Genomic DNA, 21,829 nt, shown 5'->3' on the forward strand with positions numbered 1-21,829 from the left:
ATGGAGTTTCCTCGCTGTGGGTGGGGTTGTATCGGTGGCTTGTCAAGGTTTCTTGGTTAGGGAAGCTTGTGTCGGTGTTCTGGTGGGTGGAGCTGTATTTCTTCTCTCTGGAGTGCAATGAAGTGTCTAGTAATAAGTTATGAGATGTCAATGGATTTGGAGTAACTTTGGGCAGCCTGTATATTGAAGCTCAGGGCTGTGTTCCTGTGTTTCTGGAGAATTTGTGTGGTATGTCTTGCTCTGGAACTTGTTGGCCCTGGGGTGGCGCTTGGTTTCAGTGTCGGTATGGAGGCATTTGATGAGCTCCTATCGCTTAATGTTCCCTGGAGTCAGGTGTTCTATAATGTTCTCAGGATTTGGACTTAAGCTTCCTGCTTCTGGTTTTCAGTCTTATTTTTACAGTAGTCTCAAGACTTCTCCTTCTATACAGCACCATTGATAAAACATCCAGGTTAAAGATGAAAAGTTTCTCCACAGTGAGGGACACCCAGAGAGGTTCACAGAGTTACATGGAGAAGAGAATAGGGAGGAGGGAGTTAGAGGTGACCCGAATGAGATGAGGTGGAATCAAAGGAGGAGAGAGCAAGCTAGCCAGTAATCACTTCCTTATGTGCGCTCCACAGTCTGGACCGCTCAGAGATGTTCATGGAGTTATACAGAGAAGAGAAGAGGGGGGAAGGAGACAGGCTGCCAGGAGGATAAAAGTGGAGAATGAAAAGGAGAGAGACAGATCCAGTCAGTAATCAGTTCCCTAAGTGTCCTCCGCCATCTGGAATACACAGAGATTCAGAGAGTTGGGTAGAGAAGAGAAGGGGGAGGGAGGAGACAAAGGCAACCTAGTGGAAAAAAAGGAGAGTCCAAAGGGGGAGAGAGCAGTCAAGCCAGTAATCTCGCTCCCAAGTAAAAACAAGTACTGAAGATTGGGTTCTTAAAGGTATAAAATTGATAACAAATACCAAAAAGCAAAGATTAAAATTCTAGAGTAGAGGTTGGATTTTCAAAAATACATTTTTAAAGAAAAGAAGAAGAAGAAAAAAGTCACAAAAGTTATTAAGTATATATATATATATGAAGTTTGCTTTACAAAATAGTCTTTTTTTGGAAAGTAATAGTAGGTTATAAAAGTGAAAATTAAAGGAGTAATAGAGGACTTAAAATTTTTTTAAAGTTTAAAAAAAGAAAAAAGAAGAAGAAGAAAAAAAGAATGATCGTAAAAATAGTAAAAATATACCTAGAACTTTCTCTGGTGGTGTTGTGGGCAGTGTGGGGTCAGTTCATTTTTGGATAGTTTCTTGGTCTGGCTTATATTTCTCAAGATCTATAGGCCCCTTCCTATGTAGTCAGTACTAACTACAGGGTTTTAATCTATTGCACCTGTCACTTCCAAGGTGGTTCCCTCAGTTTTAGCTTCTGTTTGCTGGTCTCTTCAGTGTCTGGTTTCCGCCCTGACACAAAGGGGCGGTGGTGGACACTCTTTTTAGGCTCACTTGTTCAGTCGCGCTGTGGGGAGGGAGGGACACTGCAAACAAATAACACTGGCGTGTGCTTGTAGTGTCTCAGCCACACTGGGCCTGTCCCTGCTCACGGCTTGTGCACCCTCCCTGCCCACACAGCTCAGGCTCTAGGTTGCTCCGCCGGGAACCGTCCGAGGCCAGCCCTGGGCTGCATGCACTTCCCAGGTCTAAGCCGCTCAGGTTCAGGCACTCGGGTAGTCCTTAGAGGCGCAGACTCGGTTGGGCCTGCGTTTTGTGCCCTTCCCAGCTCCGAGTAGCTCGGGTGATGAGGTGTTTGGCGAGCACGGTCACTGCAACTTATCGCCTCTCCCGTCCCTGCCTCTCGGTTTTCTGGGTGTACAACTGGCACACCTTCTCAGGTAGATGACTGTCCAGAACCCCAAGAAATCTTAGTTAGCAAAGAAGCCTGCTTGCAGCTTGGTAGATAATGTCTCTCTGGGGCTGCGATTGCCTCCTTCCGGCTCTGGCTGCCTGTCACCCGAGGGGGATGGTCTGCAGATGGCTAGTTCTGTTCAGCCCTTTGTTCTGTGCGCGGGCCTGGCAGTGTCTTAGGGTTTTTCGCGTGGTAGCTATCCCACAGTCTGGTTTGCTAGCCCAAATTATTTCGCTCTGATTACCCTCGGTTGCATTCAGGCCCTATCCTTACTCTAAGCAATGCAGTCCGCGCTTCCCTGCCCAGCCCCTGCTTGCTAGTGGCGGGTGCAGGCATCTGTGCTGCTTCTCCGCTGGGGGAGTTACCGTTGGGCTCATAATCTGTGGGTTTTAATTATTTACTCATTTTTCTTCCCTATTATGTTGTCCTCTGTTCTTCCAAGGCTCAGCACAGACTCGGCAGTGAGTGTTTCCTGGTGTTTGGAAACCTCTCTTTTTAAGACTCCCTTCCCAGGATGGAGCTCCGTCCCTACCTCTTTTGTCTCTTTTTTAGTCTTTTATATTTTTCCTACCTCCTTTTGAAGACAATGAGCTGCTTTTCTGGGTGCCTGGTGTCTTCTGCCAGCATTCAGAAGTTGTTTTGTGGATTTTACTCAGAGTTTAAATGTTCTTTTGATGAATTTGTGGGGGAGAACGTGGTCTCCCCGTCCTATTCCTCCACCCCCGAGAGACTCTCTAGCTTTCTTTTGATTTCCATTTGCATGGAATATCTTTTTCCATCCCCCTACTTCCATTTTGTACGTGTCCTAGGTCTGAAATGTGTCTCTTGTAGAAATCATGTATATGGATCTTTTTCGTGTGTGTGTCCAATTAGACCAGTCCGTGTCTTTCGGTTGAGGACATGTAAATGGCTACATTTAAGGTAATTATTGATATGTATGTACCTATTGCTATGTTCTCAATTGTTTGGGATTTGTTTTTGTGGGTCTTTTTCTACACTTGTGTTTCCTGCCTAGATAAATTCCTTTACCATTTGCTGTAAGGTTGGTTTGGTGATGCTGAATTCTCATAGCTTTTTGTTTATCTGTAAACTTTTTAATTTCTTCATCAAATCTAAATGAAATTCTTGCTGGGTAGAGTAATCATTGTTGTAGTTTTTTCCCTTTCATCAGTTTAAATATATACAGCCACTCCTTGCTGACCTGCAGAGTTTTGGCTAAACAATCAGCTGATAGCCTTATGGGGATTCCCTTGTATGTTATTTGCTGCTTTTGTCTTGCTGATTTTTAATATTTTTACTTTGTACTTAGTTTTTGTTAGTTTGATTAATACATATCTTGTTTCTCTTAGAGTCTGTCTTGTATGGAACTCTCTGCACTTTCTGGGCTTGGATGGCTATTTCCTTTCCCATGTTAGGGTAATTTTCAACTTTCATCTTTTATATATTTTCTCAGACCTTTTCTCTTCTTCTGGGACCCCTATAATTCAAATGCTGCTGTGTTTAATATTGTCCCAGAAGTCTCTGAGACTATCCTCAATTCATTTCATTCTTTTTTTTTTTTTTTCTCTATTCTGCTCTTTGGCAGTTATTTCCATCATTCTGTCTTCCAGCTCACTTATTGGATCTTTTTGGTCAGTTATTCTGTGACTGATTCCTCCTAGAGTATTTTTTATTTCATTTGTTGTGTTGCTTGTCACTGTTTGTTTACTCTTTTGTTCTTTTAGATTTTTGTCAAATGTTTCTTGCATTTTCTCCATTCTGTTTTCTAGATTTTGAAACATTTTTCCTATCACTCTAAATTCATTTTCAAATAGGTTGCCTATTTCTTTTTCATTTATCATCTCTAACATATTTTTTGTCATCTCACTTTTTTTTTTAATAGGTGGGACTGTATCTAACTAGTTTTTGGCCTGAGATTTCCAGCAGTGGGATTTGCAGACAGTCAGGCAGAGCTGGGTCTTGGTGCTGAGTTGTGGACCTTGGGAATACCTCACTATGATTAATATTCCCTGGGGCGTGAAGCTACCTGTTAATCCAGCAGTTCAGACTCAGCACTCTTATTACAGAAGCTCAGGCCCAATCTTCAGCCTGTAGAGAGAGAAATGTCATATGTCACTTATAAGTCTAAAATCTACTATACAAATTGATGTATTTACAAAACAGAAAGTGACCCAGAGACATAGAGAACAGACTTACGGTTACCAAACAGGAAAGTGGGAGGAGAGATAAGTTAGGAGCTTTATATATAACTATATATAAAATTGAAAACAAAACAAAAAACAAGGCCCTGTTGTATACAGCAACTATATTCAATGCCTTGTAACAACCTATATGGGAGAAAAAGAGTTCCAATTTATCCACATCTTGTCAGTACTTCTTATTGTCCACCTTTTAAAATACAACTTTAATAGTAGGCATGTAGTAATATTTCATTGTGGTTTTGATTTGCTTTTACCTAAAAGCTAATGGTTCTAAGGATCTTTTAATGTGTGTATTAGCCATTTGTATCTCTTCTTTGAAGAAATTTCTCTTCAAAATTCTTGCTCATTTTCTAGTTGGATTATTATTAATTATTTTACTGTTGGATTGTAAGTGTTTTGTTTTGTTTTGTTTTGATACCAGTCTCTTATCAGATATATGATTTGCAAATATTTTCTCACATTATTTGGATTTTCTTTTCAATTACTTGACCATATCGTTTGAAACACAAATATTTTAATTCTCATATATTTCAATATATGTGGTTTTTTTTTTCTTTTGTAATTGATGCTATTGGTATTATCCCTGAAACCATTGTTTAATCCAAGGTCACAAGATTTCTTTCTATGCTTTCTTCAAATGACTTATAGCTTTATCTCAACTAGTGAAGTCAGTCAGTCATGTCTGACTCTTTGCAACCCCATGGACTGTAGCCTACTAGGCTCCTCTGTCCATAGGATTTTCCAGGCAAGAACAGTGGAGTGGGTAGCCATTTCCTTTTCCAGGGGATCTTCCCAACCCAGAAGATTGAACCTGGGTCTCCAACATGGTAGGCACATGCTTTACCATCTGAGCCAACAGAGAAGTCCTTTATCTCATGTATTGAGTTAATTTTTGTATATGATGTAAAGTTTGGAGTCCAAATTCATTCTTTTGCATATTGTGCATTGCAAATTGATTCGTTTGTGTGTCCCATCACCACTTGTTGAACAGACTATTCTTTTCTCATTAAATTACCTTGACACTCTTATTGAAAATCAATTGATTGCAAATGTAAGGGTTAATTTCTGTAACCTAAAATATGTTCTATTGATCTATATTTCCATCTTTATGCTAGTACCACATTAACATGATTATTGTAGTTTTGTAATAAATTTCAAAATGGGAAGTGTGAGTCCTCTAAATTTGTTCTTTTTCAAAATGGCTTTGTGTATTCTGTATGAATTTTTATAGTTACAGCCAATATTTAGGAGCTTTTTGTACATTCCTGGTGATTTCCTATATAGATAGCTATGCTATCTGCAAATAGGGACAGTTTTCTTTCTTTTTTTTTTTCTCTAATTTGTTTATCTTCTGTTTAATTTTCTTATGTTATTGCACTGGTTAGGTCTGCTAGTATTATGTTGAATAAATGTGATAATATGAACATCATGCCTTCTTGATTGTAGGGGGAAAATATCCAATCTTTCACCATTTCTCCTCCAAAAGACTTGGAAGCTCTTGGTCTCCTCTGCCTGGTTGATCACTCTCCTTCTCTTCAAATGTCCCAAGGCTTTGCATTTCTACCTTCACCTCTCTATGAACATAGCCTCCTCCATTAAATTTTTTTTATTTTTCCTAAATCACCACTCCTCTACTAGCATGACTTTTCTACTCACATCTATTCCAAAGTGGAAGTATTATCAAATGTTGGCTGTCCGTTGGTGAGCTTCATGCTTTTGGTCAAATACCTTCTCTCTTTGTTTTCTGAGAAGGAGGAGAATTCTAGCAAGATGATATCTAAGGTCAGGCTTTAAAATTGTTATTTCGTGTTTTTAGTCATAGAAACACCATCTTTCCTTTGAAGTCAACACCTTTCATTCTAGAAAGAGAAACTAGAAATCTTTTACTTGTTTAATTTTTTTCCCTTCCTATTGCTTTTTTTTTTTTTTAGTCAAATGTGTCACCATCACTTTCCAATCATTTTTGAAGTGCTCACTGGTCTCTTTCCTGTGGTTGGAACTATCATTTAGTTACTTCCAATATTTTCTTTTTTTTCTCTATCATGAATGCCCTGTCCCTTCCTTCTGTTATCTGAACATCATTCATGTGAGATTCCATAGCATTGCACTCTATCATATAAATATACACATATTATATAAATACATATATATACATTTTATGTAAATATTATAAATATGGATTAAATGAATGCACTACAAGTCATCAATGTCTTCAAATATGTCACCTTAAAAAATCATCCAGTTTTGTTAAAATGACTCTATATTGGTAATAACTTCATTGGAATTGCTCTCAGGTGTTTGGGCATGTATATAATTTTTTTGTTTGTTTGTTTTTTGCCACTTTATTTATTTTTTTAATTTTATTTTATTTTTAAACTTTACATAATTGTATTAGTTTTGCCAAATATCAAAATGAATCCGCCACAGGTATACAACTCTATATTGGTAATAACTTCATTGGAATTGCTCTCAGGTGTTTGGGCATGTATATAATTTTAATTTTCTCAGGGTGAAAAATGTAATTTTAAAACATCAAAAGTTATTGAACATTATCCATTGAACAGGCCAATAGCATTTTCAGTTTTTTCAAAAAGCTATGTCAATAAGAAACAAGTATCCTTATGCTTTTGTAATTCACTCTGAAAACAAATCCAAATGACAGCATTCCAAAGTTATACTGTGGCAATGTCAACAAACTTAATAGTTAGATAGCTTGCCAAAGTAGCTCTTTGAATGACAACATTCTATTAAATGTACAAATTATATTTTGCCCTTTAATCACCAAAGCCTGTCACATATCATTCAAAAAATATTTTATACATTACCTTCTCAAAGTCACAGATTGTAAGCTCCTCAAGGATATATTTTTCTACCTCACATGTTTGTATCTTTTACAATGCATAATATCTTTATTATTTATGATATGGCTGGTGTGGACTCCCTGAAAAAAGTCAATACAATGTGTACAGTGCTTCAATGTATAATTCAAGAATTAGAGAGATGACCCTCATCATACGATTTGATTTTGTTATGAGGTTTACATATCAAATTTGTATTATCAAAGATAAAAGTCCCCAAAGGACAAAGCAATTTTTAAAAAAGAATGAAATGGCAAACTGTATTGTGCAATTGCTCTTGGATACTGACATATGCATGAAATGAGCTAATGAATAATACTGAAGTGACAGATTCAATATTATGTTTCCAGGAGCTGTTATGATACATGCAAAACTCATCTATTTAGAGTATTCCATTTAGTTATTATTTGTCTCTTCAGGGAATTCCTGAACCATTAAACTTAGTAATTTCTATATCTACAATGAATATCTGATTAAATGGCTCACCTAATGAAACAGTAAACAGGTTACCAAACTAAAAGCCCCTGAGGGAGTAAAAGGCTAAAATCTTCATCTTTTCTAATTTCAAGTTTTTAATAAGGAATATTAGCTATCTAAGATAAGCTTAATAAAATTCCATCATGTAAATAAATTCACATATACAGCAAGAATTTTTTTAATATTTTGTTTTCATAAAAATTACATAAGACAGCTTTGTAATGTAATATTTAGAAGTGAAGGTTTACATGAACACAAGACTTGATACAAACATTTATAGAGTCAAGGCATTAGTTATTGAAATTCAAGGAAAAAGCTGAAACTACAGTTGTACAATAAATGTGTGCTTACCTAATCTTACCACTTTTGCACCTAGTTTCCTTTAAATAAGTAGACATATTACCATGAGTTCCTTCTGGAGGTGTCAGTCACTCCATGAAACACTCTTTCAGGAGGGGTTCCCCTCCCTTAATAAGCCTTTTGACCAGGACTACATAATGAATCCAGGCAGAAGCTGACCCCATTAAGGCACTTCGACCCAAAGCATTTTTAACAAATCAGGTCCACATGCTCGCCACTTTAAAAATCACTACTCGCAAAAGTTGGCAGATAATAAAGTGGCTTTTAATCAGAATGCTGGCAATCTGGGGGAATGGTGGAGGTGCGGTCCCCCAAAACCCACTTGTGAAGATTCTGCTAGGCCATAAACGTTTTTAAAGGGAAATAACCTCAGTTAATCATTGAGAAGATGGATCAGAGTCATCACCCTTCCCCTCTGTATGGGCTGGGGCCAGAGATGAGTAGAGCATAGAGGGTGCCTGGTTTATGTTTAGTGACAAGACAAAAGGGATGCCTGCAGGGAGCTCTTCCCTGCCAAAAGCTGGTTTTAAGTGTGGTGACTGGTGGGAAGAATGTGGTGAATTTCTGTGTACAAAGAAGTTGATCTGTGACTTCTGAGATTCTAGGATGAGGGTACTCTGCAGCTTGCAAAAGCATCTCTAATAATAAAGGGGTTCAGCTGAGAAGCAAATAGCATGAGCTTGAACTCTTAATGCAAATGCAGAAAGTTAAACTCTATAAAATCCATTTAATCTGGTGGGGCATGGTTTTTAAATGGCTGAGAGATGTGGGATAAGCCATTTAGAAAGAATTTCCTTAACTCTAGTCAGGGCTGTCTGTTCTTTGACCACATTGATCACTTCTATCTACTCTGTTTTTTAAAAACTTTCAAAAAACTGCTTGTACAAGTATTTTATATATATTTGGTTTAGTCTGTTAGCATTTGGAAGTTTTTCTGGAAGTGAAAAATTTTCAAATAATACTCTTCATTCCTTTCTGCATTAAGGAGTTATGCTACTTTATTTTAAGAGAGATCCCTACCGTCTTACACTGTTGGTGGGAACATAATTTGGTGCCGTCACTATGGCAAACAAGTATGGTAGTGTCTCAAAGAACTAAAAATAGAGCTACCATATGATCCAGCAATTCCTCCCCTGGGTATATATCTAAACAAAACTAAAATTCAAGAAGACATATGCACCCTTATGTTCATAGTAGCATTATTTACAATAGCCAAGCCATGGAAGCAATTTAAATTTCCACTGACATACAAATGAATAAAGAAGATGTAGTACATGCATACAATGGAATACTACTCAGCCATAAAAAAGAATGAAATAATGCCAGTTGCACCAACATGAATGGAGATAATCATACTAAATGTAGTAAGTCAGAAAGAGAGACAATATCACGTGATATCATTTAAATGTGGAATCTAAAATGTGACACAAATGAAATTACACATGAAATGGAAACAGACTCGCAGACATAGATAACAGACTTGTGGCTGCCAAGGGGGAGAGGGTTGGGAGACAGGACTATGAGTTTGGGATTAGCAGATGCAAACTATTACATATAAAATGGATGGACAAGTTTCCACTGTACGGCACAGGGAACTATATTTAATATCCTGTGATAAACTATAATGGGAAAGAATATGAAAAATAGGTATATATAACTGAATCACTTTGCCATACAGCAGAAATTAATGCAATATTGTAAATCAACTACACTTCAATAAAAGTATTTTTTAAAAGTTCAGTTCAGTTCAGTCATTCAGTCGTGTCTGACTCTTTGCGACCCCATGAATCGCAGCACTCCAGGCCTCCCTGTCCATCACCAACTCCCAGAGTTCACTCAAACTCACGTCCATTGAGTCAGTGATGCCATCCAGGCATCTCTTCCTCTATCGTCCCCTTTTCCTCCTGCCCCCAATCCCTCCCAGCATCAGAGTCTTTTCCAATGAGTCAACTCTTCGCATGAGGTGGCCAAAGTACTGGAGTTTCAGCTTTAGCATCATTCCTTCCAAAGAACACCCAGGGCTGATCTCCTTTAGAATGGACTGGTTGGATCTCCTTGCAGTCCAAGGGACTCTCAAGCGCCTTCTCCAACACCACAGTTCAAAAGGGATCCCTAAAGGACTCTTGTAAAGGAAAGGACATTGTGAATTAGGTGAATGAACAGAGTCCCCATGAAGGCATGAGAAACATTCCTCTGTTCCTGCCTTTATCTTTTCTCTGTGTGTCTATACTGCATGCCACTGGGAGACCACAGAGTCTGGCAGTGCACTCATTGAAAATCCAGATTTTCCCAAGGAGTCCAGTCCTGTAGTTCAGCCACTTTTATTTTATATTTATGTATAAAATAATACAGCAGCCCCTCTGCTCTTTAAATCATTTAAGTTAAACCTATGATAAGATGTAGGAGTTTTGCCAGTAAGTTAGGAATCTAGAACAACTGTATTTACATGCAAATTTCAACCTCCTCTGAACTTTTTCATTAAACCAACCATATTCTTTACTCCTCTGACTCCATGAGGAAAAAAAAAATTAAAAAGAAGGTATTCGAAGCCAAACTAAAGCAAATTGTTTTCCAGTGTTTCTCTCATTTTAAGTAGAAATTCAACTCACATTATTTGACTCCTCCCAAGGACACCAGCTTCCCTGCGTGTCCGGCATCACAGGAGATGTCAGTCTACAGACTGGCTCGGGACTTCAGTCTATGTTATAAACCACTGCATATGATCCATTTGGTATACATGTTTCACATATTTGAAGCAAATTCTTTTTAAAATTTTTATTGGAATACAGTTGACTTACATTATTTCCAGTATACAGCACAATGATTCAGTTAAAATATAAAATATATAGAATATACTCTCTATATATTCATTTTCATATTATTTTCCATTATAGATTATCACAAAATATTGTATATAGTACCCTGTGCTGTAAAGTGGGTCCTTATTGGTTACCAATATTTATATATTGAAATATATCAACATATTATCTATAAGTCATGTTATATATACATACACACACACACATATATATAGTAGAGTGTGTATGTTAATCCCAAAGTCCGAATTGACCCCTCCCCACTTTTCCCCCTTGGTAACTATAAGTTGGTTTTCTATGTCATGGGTCTGTTTCTGTTTTGTAAATATATTCATTTGTAACACATTTTAGATTCCACATATAACCAATATCATATGGTATTTGTCTTTTTCATTCTTTGTCTTTCTCTTTCTGACTTATTTCACTTATTATGATAATCTTGAGGTTCACCCATGTTGCTGTAAATGGCAGTATTTTATTCTTTTTTAATGGCTGAGCAATATTCCAGTGTGTGTACACACCAAGTGAAGCAAATTCTTGTTTCAAAAAGCTTATCTTGTAACATTGTCTATTAAAGCCACGGTTTTTGATTAACAGTATTTCTATTAATATTTACCTGGGAGACAAAAGACTCCACAAGGACTTTACAGTAGAAATTCAATAAGTACTTGAAGTTGTACTGATTCAAATTAATTCTTCCTTTGCTGGAAAAGTGGTCCTACAGAAGCCTTCACCTTTCTGAACCAAGGAAGATAAGAATCTAGATACTTCCAGAGAATCTAGCTCAAGCTTTCCTTGGCACTTCGTGTTCAGTGTTTATTACTGCATCCTATGTACTGCTAGGCAAGACAGGTTTCCAAGGAGGCCACATTCCAGTCAGAGAGAATGCAAGCAAACAAAATTATCTCTGCAGGATGTGTGCTGAGCCTGGTCAGGATGGGAGGCCAGAACAACGGAGGAAGAAAACAAAATTTGGCCTCACTGGAGAAAATGAAGATGACCAATGGCGGTGGTGGTCGGGGTCGGGGGGTGGAGTGGGGAGGGGTTCTGAGAAGAGATGAGGTTACCAGAAACTCACTGGGATTTGGAATGAAGGCGACACTAGGTGAGGAAGGAAGCATCTGGCAGATGGAGGAGCTCATGCAGAGCCTTGGAGACCTGGGCAAGGGAGGGCTGTCAAGGGGACCCCACATAATTCAGTTGAGGCAGAATGTAACAGCAGGACGGAGAAAGAGGGGAGGAGGAGAGAAAGGTAAGAACTTAATTTGCTAGGTTAGGGAATTTGGAATTAATCCTTCAGGGGATTGAAAATCGTAAAGCTTTGCAAGCAGACCTGCTCCGATTGCAGTCTGAGAAGTGCCCCAAATCCTCCCCAGCCTGGAGCAGGGGACAGAAAGGACTAACCGCCGCCGGCAGCCTGAATGCAGAGCCGGGCAGGGCTTCACTGAGGAGTCTTCTCAGTCGGCTGGCTCGTGTTAGAATCGCTAGAGGAATTTAAACACCAGGCCCCACTCAGCACTATCCTAGGGCCCCCACCGTGGACTCTGCCCTTCCCTTTACTGCGTTGATCTCTGTGGAGTAGGATGCTCCGGCTGCTCCAGCGAGCGCAGCGAAGACTGGGGCCAAGTGCTTCCTGGGGAGGAAGGGCCCGAGCGAGGCGGCCAGATCTAGAATCAAGTCTTGGCTTTGTCAGCTTTAGCTGTGTGACTTTGCAAAACTGCTTAACCTCTCTGAGCCTTGGTTCTCTCACCTTAAAGACAGAAACCAAAGGAGCCATCTAGGAAGACTGTAAGAATTGAAGAACGCTGATCTCAGGAGCAAGCCCTAAATGGGCAAGGCGGGCAATTAACCTTCTCCCTCCCGTCTGCAGGATGCTTCAGACAGGCAGTTGTCCCAGGATGAATGTGGCTCTGGCTCCCTGAGTGTGGTCCTGATTAGGGTCCTTTCAGAAATTTTACAGAATCCAGGCAAGCAGAGTGGTTTAGGAGGAGGGAAATCTACACTTCTATTTTCAGAGGACTCCACCACCCCAGTCCATACCATTTCTGAGGGTAATGAGAATGCGATTGATTCATAGTTTAAGCAGAGAAACCTGGTTAGAGAAGAGGGAATTCTGCCTGGAGCAGAGAGCTCGGGGAGCTTTGGGCAGAAGGTACCGACCTAGAAACAGAGGAACTTCCATGTAATTGGCTCCCAATGCACATTCACTGAGGACTTTTTCTTCCTTCCATCGCTAAAGGCAAAAAAAGCAGAAGAAATCTTTCCCTCTGTCTCTACAGCTGGCATTTTGCAGCAATCATTAGTAGAACATGTTGGCATTGGAAAACAGATTCGGCTTTGCCAGAACTGCTGTCATTTGTGCCAAGAGCAGATAGGAATAGAAATAATAACACCAACATTGTAGTTACCATACCAGGACTCAGGCAGCACTTCTGGGCCTGCAGCTTCAATAAGTCCAGCCCAGCATCTGAATGTGGCCTGACCTCTGGGCATCATTATGGGGGAGCAGAGAGGGAAGGCCCAGAGGTGCAAGACTGTTACCTAATGCAAGATTCCAGCAGAATCAGTAGTCCGAGACTGCCCCTTCCCAAGGGGATTACTTCCTTTAATTGCAGGCAAAACTTGAAAACTAATCCCACTTTAATGGAAGTATTAATTGGTAGAAAACTTCCAGAACACAGTTTAGAGAATTGGGCTATTTTATCAATAACCTTTTGAAAAAAATGTCATATGTTTAATCCAGAATGTCATTTCTAGGACTATACCCTGACAGAATCATTTAAAATTCATGTAAAGGTGTTTTAAGTATAAATATACATATTATAGAGAGATTTTAATAAAAAATAAAACATTTTGAATACACGGCAATAAACTGTTAAATAAACTATCATTGTATATTGAATATATTCATCCATTGAAGGAACTTTATTGGAATTTAAGTGAAAGTATCCATTGTTTAAATTTTCTCTTTTTTTCATTTAAAAAAAAAGAGAGAGACAGCCACTCAGATTATCCAGTAAAGAGACTGTTTCCTTTTTACACATGATACATATGAAGTGAAACAAGCATGGAATAGAAAAAGTCATCAGGAACAGAGGTGACTTTTAGAAAAGAGAGAGAGAAAATGAAAAATAAAATCAGGAAGACGGTTAGTGACACAATACTAGAAAATTGTGAGAGGCAACTGCTGTCTTTACTCTTTCATAATTACGTTTTAGGGGTATTAACCACTGCAGTTAAACAAGAGGGGAAAAGCAGGCAGAACAAATATTGTAAAGTAGGTAGTACAATATTTAGTATTTAAAAATAATAAAATTTTATATTTGAAAGTTACAGGAAATAAGTTCTGGAAAGTATTAAGACAGTAAGAAGTTTTGGGAAATTAAAAAAAAATGAAAAATATCAGAATGTATAACGAAAAATCAAAAAAGATAAATTACCTAAGAACAAACATTTGAGAAAAGTGCAAGGATGTCAAATCCGCCTGTATACCTGGGTCCTGATCACAGTAGAGGGAGGGAGTGCCCTGGAAACCATGATTTGCATTATTTTTCCTCCATTCTTAAAGCAATGAAAAATCTCTGGAGAATTTCAAAAGGAGACCTGAAGATGATCTTTGCCCTCTAAAAGTGTATTCTAGCTATTAATGAGGAAGTTGTTTTGGGATGAGCCACATAGATATGGAGAGAGAAGTCTAAGACTTATTAGAACAGTGTCTGCAATAGTAAGAAATTCAGACAAGAGATACTAGTAGGTTAGGCTAGGGTGACAGTAGTAGTGACAGGGAAAACTGTAATAACCTTGTGAAGTTTAGGAAACACAATTAATAGGATGCTCAAATAAATGGGATAAAAGTGTGAGCATGAATAAGCTGTTCAGATGACTTCTGGGTTTCTGAGTCACACAAGCGTATACATAAAGACACCACTTATGTGAAATAGAAAACACTGAAAAGGGGCATATCTTTTACTGCACTTCACTTTATTATACTTCCCAGATATTGCATTTTTATAAATTGAAGATTGGTGGCAACCCTGCATTATCTGATAATTGTTATAAATGTTTAGCAATAAACTATTTTAATTAAGTTTTGTACACTGCTTCTTAGACATATTGCTGTTGCACATTTAATGTACTACAGTATAGTGTAAACAGAATTTTTATATACACTGGAAAACCAAAAAGTTCTCACAACTCACTTTATTTCGATTTTCACCTTATTGCAGTGGTCTGGAACTGAATCAGCAATATCTTTGAGGTATTGTAACTCAAGTAACTCCAGTAGCACAACCCAAAATTCAAAAACTTTTTTTCTCAAAATGATTCCTCTAACATGTTTCAACCAACTATTTTGAAACTCAGAAAACTGGGGAATAATTTTTAATTGCCTTTATAAATATCCTTTATTCTCTTAAGACATGGGATAACATTGTCTGATGGGGGACTGTCAGAGGGGAGTTAAAAGAATTATCATGAATTAAAAATGCATTTTAGGTGTATCAAAATATTATCATGAAAAATATAAAGTTTTTATGTGAGGAAATTATAAGCGGTAACCTAACCAACCCACTCCAGTGTTGTTGCCTGGAGAATTCCAGGTACGGGGGAGCCTGGTGGGCTGCCGTCTATGGGGTCACACAGAGTCGGACACAACTGAAGCAACTTAGCAGCAGCAGCAGCAACCATGCCTTCCTCTGCAGAAGTACCTTGAGTCTTAGTAAGAAAAGCAAATTTTAGCTTTTCTTAAGCATCATTTGAATGTCTAGCATGAGTTTGTGTTTGTGATATAGCAAAAAGAGAGAAAAAAAAGTTAAAAGTCATCTTGGAAACAATAGATATGTTGCTTTTGTTTAAAGCAGAAAAGGGAGAGATGGAGGAAATGTCAGAGTCATCCAATGCTCATCACAGCTCAAGAAGGCAAAGGCCAGAAAGTGCCCACTGCATTTAGGAAGACAGAGTCCATCAGTGACCTGGTAGAATTCACACTCATGGTGGTGTGGAGAGTGCAAGGCAGCACCTACTTGTGAGGTGGCTAGTGATGGTGAAGACCAAAGCATCCAGCCAATTGGCTGGCAGGTGGCACAGCAGCTCAAGAAGAAAGTAGAGTCTGGGAATTTGTTGGTGTTGTCTAATTTTAATAAGTATGTAAACATTCTAATAAGCAAATGATAAATATGTAATATTCTAATATTAAATAATAAAATATGTAACTATCTAATGAGGAGGCCATCAAGAGATAAAATATTAGATTGAAAGAAAATTATTAAGTAATTTTTTAAACAATGCAATGAAATGTACCAAGATAAAAGGAATATATTTTGTGCCTGGATGTTGGGATCTAGCACAATTTTTAAGCCTTAAATAAAATAATAGACATTTTTAAAATTTACTCTAGTGACTAGAAGTTTATTTTATATTCAGAAAACTAAACACTGTGAACTCAATTTTACAAAAGACACAAAAGGATAGTGGTCGCCAAGGTGCAGTTCTCTGGGTGTGGATCTGGGATGCTGGAGTCTCATTGACATGGGTACCACTCTGTCCTGACTTCTCCTTTCCACTCAGAGCTTGAGTGGTGTAAGAATTTCATACTGAATGAAGCTGGTTACTTAGAAGTTTGCAAACTCATGTTTAAATGAAGGATAAGTATTAAAATAAGGAGGGTTTCCAGTTCCAGATAAGGCAGAATAGAAATATTTTACCCAATTCCTCTCTGCTTCTTAAGCATGCGATACATGAAACAAACATCAGAAGATTCTTTCAGGTGAAACAAAAGAAGATAGCTTTTCTAGGGATCTTGTGACTCAAACAATAAACTGGCAAGTTCTGGATTTCTTCTTGCCTTGGTTAATGGAGAATTTTGGAAGCTTGAAAGAGCAATAGGGCAGACAAAAATTGAAAATAAACAAAAATAAAATAAGCCTGGTTTCTTTAGCCAAAGGAACTAGAAGGGAGAGGCCACAGAGGGCATAACCTTTTGGATAACACCAGACAAACCTCAGAAAAACTGCCTCCCATAAAACGTATCTTCTCTGACAGCTGACATCAGGAGTACTTGAGAAAGAAATCTGATTACCAGCACAGTCTGGCAGTCAGAACATGACTTCCCATCCTGGCGGGCAGGTGTCCATGTTTACTGCGAGTGTGTGCAGAGCCCAACAGGCATCCTCCCCTGGGCAAAGAAAGGCAGCGCCCCACTGCCCCCTGAAGGTGTCGGCAAAGGCTTCAGGTATGAGTACAACCCAACTACCACCCTCATTTAGAATGATTGACTGCTGCTGCTGCTGCTGCTAAGTCTCTTCAGTCGTGTCCGACTCTGTATGACCCCATAGACGGCAGCCCAACAGGCTCCCCCGTCCCTGGGATTCTCCAGGCAAAAACACTGGAGTGGGTTACCATTTCCTTCTCCAATGCATGAAAGTGAAAAGTGAAAAGTGAAAGTGAAGTCGCTCAGTCGTGTCCGACTCCTAGCAACCCCATGGACTGCAGCCCACCAGGCCCCTCCGTCCATGGGATTTTCCAGGCGAGAGTACTGGAGGAATGATTGACTACCATCATCTAAATCAATAAAAAATAACTTCTTATGTCAAAGACCAGGAAAATCTCAAATTGAAGGAGAAAAGACAACCAAGAGACAACATCAAGAGGGAGTAAGAAAGACAACATCACAGGAATAAGGACATCCCTGAAGTAGAACAGATTTCATAGAACTGGGCCAACTCCAATTTGGGTTGATGAACTCTAACTGCCTGTGAGAAGGCAAAGGAAATCCAATAAAACAGCAGCTGAAACCTCAAAATATCCATAATATTTTTCATACACATTAGTCAACCTTTATGAATTATGAATTAATCAACCGCCAAGACACAAGACAAAACAACTGAATGCCAAGGTTGAAGAAAGGCAATACTATATGCTTAGGTGGTGAAGACATTGAAGTTAAGTGACCAGGAATTTAAGACAACAATTAAAATCTAAAAAATAAAATATGGAGAATTTCATCCTAACTTCATCCTAACTTTGGACTTTATTACATAATCAAATCAAATCAAAAAAAATTAATCACATGTAAAATGAACTGATCTATAGAAGCAATTAAACAGATTTAATGACAGATTAGATACAGCAGAAGAAATTAAAAATAAGCCATAAGACAGGTCAATAGAAAGTGTACAGATTAAAGGAGAATAAAAAATATGGAAATAAAAAAGAAAACAGCTTGAGTAACATAAAGGATATACACTTTTAGTGTATGTACAATGGAAATTCCAGAGAAACATAGGCAGAGAATCATAGCAGAAGCAATATATGAAGAGATAATGACCAAAATTTTGTTAAAATGATGGATTATATCCAGTTGAAGATTGAAGTTCAGTTCAGTTCAGTTCAGTCGCTCAGTCGTGTCCAGCTCTTTGTGACCCCATGAATCACAGCACGCCAGGCCTCCCTGTCCATCACCAACTCCCAGAGCTCACTCAAACTCATATCCATCAAGTCGGTGATGCCTTCCAGCCATCTCATCCTCTGTTGTCCCTTTCTCCTCCTGCTCCCAATCCCTCCCAGCATCAGGGTCTTTTCCAATGAGTCAACTCTTTGCATGAGGTGGCCAAAGTATTGGAGTTTCAGCTTCAGCATCAGTCCTTCCAATGAATACCCAGGACTGATCTCCTTTAGAATGGACAGGTTGGATCTCCTTGAAGTCCAAAGGAGTCTTGGACTCAAGGACTCTCAAGAGTTTTCTCCAACACCACAGTTCAAAAGCATCAATTCTTCAGCACTCAGCTTTCTTCACAGTCCAACTCTCGCATCCATACATGACCACTGGAAAAACCATAGCCTTGACTAGACAGACTTTTGTTGGTGAAGTAATATCTCTGCTTTTCAATATACTATCTAGGTTGGTTATAACTTTCCTTTCAAGGAGTAAGCGTCTTTTAATTTCAAGGCTGCAATCACCATCTGCAGTGATTTTGGAGCTCAAAAAAATAAAGTCTGACACCATTTCCATTGTTTCCCCATCTATTTGCCATGAAGTAATGGGACTGGATGCCATAATCTTAGTTTTCTGAATGTTGAGCTTTAAGCCAACTTTTTCACTCTCCTCTTTCACTTTCATGTACTCTGCATGTAAGTTAAATAAGCAGGGTAACAATATACAGCCTTGACGAACTCCTTTTCCTATTTGGAACCAGTCTGTTCCTGACCTGCATATAGGTTTCTCAAGATGCCAGTCACGTGGCCTGGTATTCCCATCTCTTTCAGAATTTTCCACAGTTTATTGTGATCCACACAGTCAAAGGCTTTGGCATAGTCAATAAAGCAGAAATAGATGTTTTTCTGGAACTCTCTTCCTTTTTCCATGATCCAGCAGATGTTGGCAATTTGATCTCTGGTTCCTCTGCCTTTTCTAAAACCAGCTTGAACATCTGGAAGTTCACAGTTCATGAATCTCTGCAATTTCAAAGATGAATGGACTGATAGATAGATTCATACATGTATACATACATTGATATCACACATGGATACAGAAGTGCATCATAATTAAACTACTGAAACTCAAATACAAAAAAGAACCTTTAGAGCAGTAATTGAGAAATGGCATATTATCTTCCGATGAGCAACAATAATATTGAAACTGACTTCAGAACAGCAGTGACATAAGCCAGAAGACAAAAGGATATCTTTAAAGATTAAAAAAGAAAATAACTGGAATTCTATTTCCTGCAAAACAACAAAAAAAATGTTCTTAAAAAACAACAACAAAAAAATGTTCTTAAAAAATAAAAGCGAAACTGAGAAGAATTGGGAAAGTTCTTCTACCATGGAATTCCTCTAAAAGAAAGATGAAAATCAGTTCTTCATGCAAAGGAGAAATGGACCCAGGTCCATTGTTCAGTGTAGGAAGTAACTAAAGACAATGGAGGAGTTAAACGGGTGAGTGACTTTAAATCAACATATTGTCTCTGTAACAATGTCAGTAAGACCTGTGTGTTTTAACTTACACGCAGAATGGAAATATATGACAAATAGCCCTAAAGGTGGGAGAAGGTTACAAAGAGTTAAAACCATCCAAATTTTTTACATTGTTTAGAAAGCAATAAAATACTAATCTTTATTATATTCTTATAATTGGTAACCACTAAAAGAGAATTTTTAAATGTATATCTGTTTGAGAGAATAGCATTGAAACATATACATTACCATATGTGAAACGAGTAGCTAGTAGGAGTTTGCTGTGTGATGCAGGGAACCCAAAGCCAGTGCTCCATGACAACTTAGAGGGTGGGTTGGAGAAAGACGTCAGAGGGGAATTCAAGAGGGATGGGATATATGCATACCTATGACCCACTCCAGTGTTCTTGCCTGGAGAATCCCAGGGATGGGGGAGCCTGGTGGGCTGCCGTCTATGGGGTCGCACAGAGTCGGACACAACTGAAGTGACTTAGCAGCAGCAGCAGCATGGCCAATGTGTGTTGATGTGTGGCAGAAATCATCCCAGAACTGTAAAGTAATCACCCTCTAATTTAAAATAAACTATGACTAGCAAGCTAACAAACTGGAAAAAATAAATAACAAAAATATTTGATTTCAAGAAGAATAAGAAGAGAAGTAAATGTAAAGGAAAAAGAAAGTGGATGCAAAAAGAGACAAGATGGCTTAAATTGAAAACAGATGGTAACATAGTACTTTTAAACTCAAATATAACCATAAGCATTTTAAATCAAGTGGGCAAAATAATTTAAATATATTACAAAGTGTGCTTGACTAATTTTTTAATGATGCATACATTAATATGATAGTAATCACATTTTGAATGAAAAAGATGCAAACACTAAGCAAAAAATAAAACCTGGTATATCTATTAATTTCAGACCAAAGAGGCTTTAAGGCAAGGATCTTTAGTAGACACAAGAAATAAATTTCAAGATGATAAAAGATTTAATCCATAGGAATATGTAATAATTACAAACTTAGATGAGTATTATAGTCTGGCCCAGGGATCACTAACCCCTGGACCACCAGTATTGGCCAATGGCCTGTTAGGAACCTGGCTGCACAGCAGGTGGTGAGCAGCTGGGGAGGGAGTGGAGCTTCATCTGCTGCTCCGCATGGCTCTCCATCTTTAATACCTGAACCATCCTCCCCACTGACTCCCCGAACCCCCAGCCCTGGATCCATGGAAAAATTATCTTCCACAAAACAGGTCCCCATGCCAAAAAGGTTGGGGACCTCTTGGTCTAGCCTTGATATAAATAATGGAAATATAACTAAATACCAAAAAGAAAAAAAAAAGATACACAAATCCATAATTGGAGAATCCAAAATCATTAAGTGGAGAATTTAACACATCTCTCTCATGTGAGAGAATGTGTGTGTGACGAAGCATGCAAATCCAAAAGATACAGAAGACTAGAAAATCAAAATTAAGAAATTTGCTTTAATGAAATAGAATATTTCCATCAACACTGGCACTTTTCTCAAACATACATAATATACTGACTCCAAAATTAACTGTATATTTGAACCATAGAAAAAGTTCCCCCAAAATGTCAAAGACTTGACATCATACAGAGTATACCTGCTTTTGCCCATTTTTCCAATATTATATTTAAGGTCCTGGCCAGTGCAGTAAGTTTAGGAAAAAATGTTATAATTCTAAGAATTTGAAAAAAGATCTTCACTATTCCCAAACATTTTATACATGTTGACAATTCAGAAGGATCTACAAGCTATTATAGTTTCCAAGAGAATTTAGCAACATGGCTACATGCAAGATCATCTGTGTCTCTACATATCAGCAACATTAAGAAAATGAAATTAAACAAAGAAGATAGGCAAACATACAAATTTAATCAATAAAATAAAAGGGAAAGATAAAAAAATTATAATTAGACATTGAGAAAAAATGGATACAATGTAATATGAAAACAAAAGCAGCATACACAGAAAAAATGATGGTATAAAACTTGCTTTAATACAATAAATTTCCAATGAAGCTAAGAAAAACCACATGATAGCAAAATTTAAGTTCTGCTAAGTCACAATACTGTGGTCTGTTTTTTTGATACAGGAAACAAAAGTTTTCACTGTGAAAGAAAGCTTGATGTTCTATAACCCACAGGCCATGACAGAATGTTCTAAAAAGTATATCATGCCCTTTTTTAACCTTCTTTGATAGCTAATCAATTTCCTCCAACTTGCAAGTATCTCACAAATATAATCTTTTCCA

Source organism: Bison bison, unplaced genomic scaffold (assembly GCF_000754665.1).
Source record: "Bison bison bison isolate TAMUID 2011002044 unplaced genomic scaffold, Bison_UMD1.0 scf7180017864300, whole genome shotgun sequence".
NCBI classification, from domain to species: Eukaryota; Metazoa; Chordata; class Mammalia; order Artiodactyla; family Bovidae; genus Bison; species Bison bison.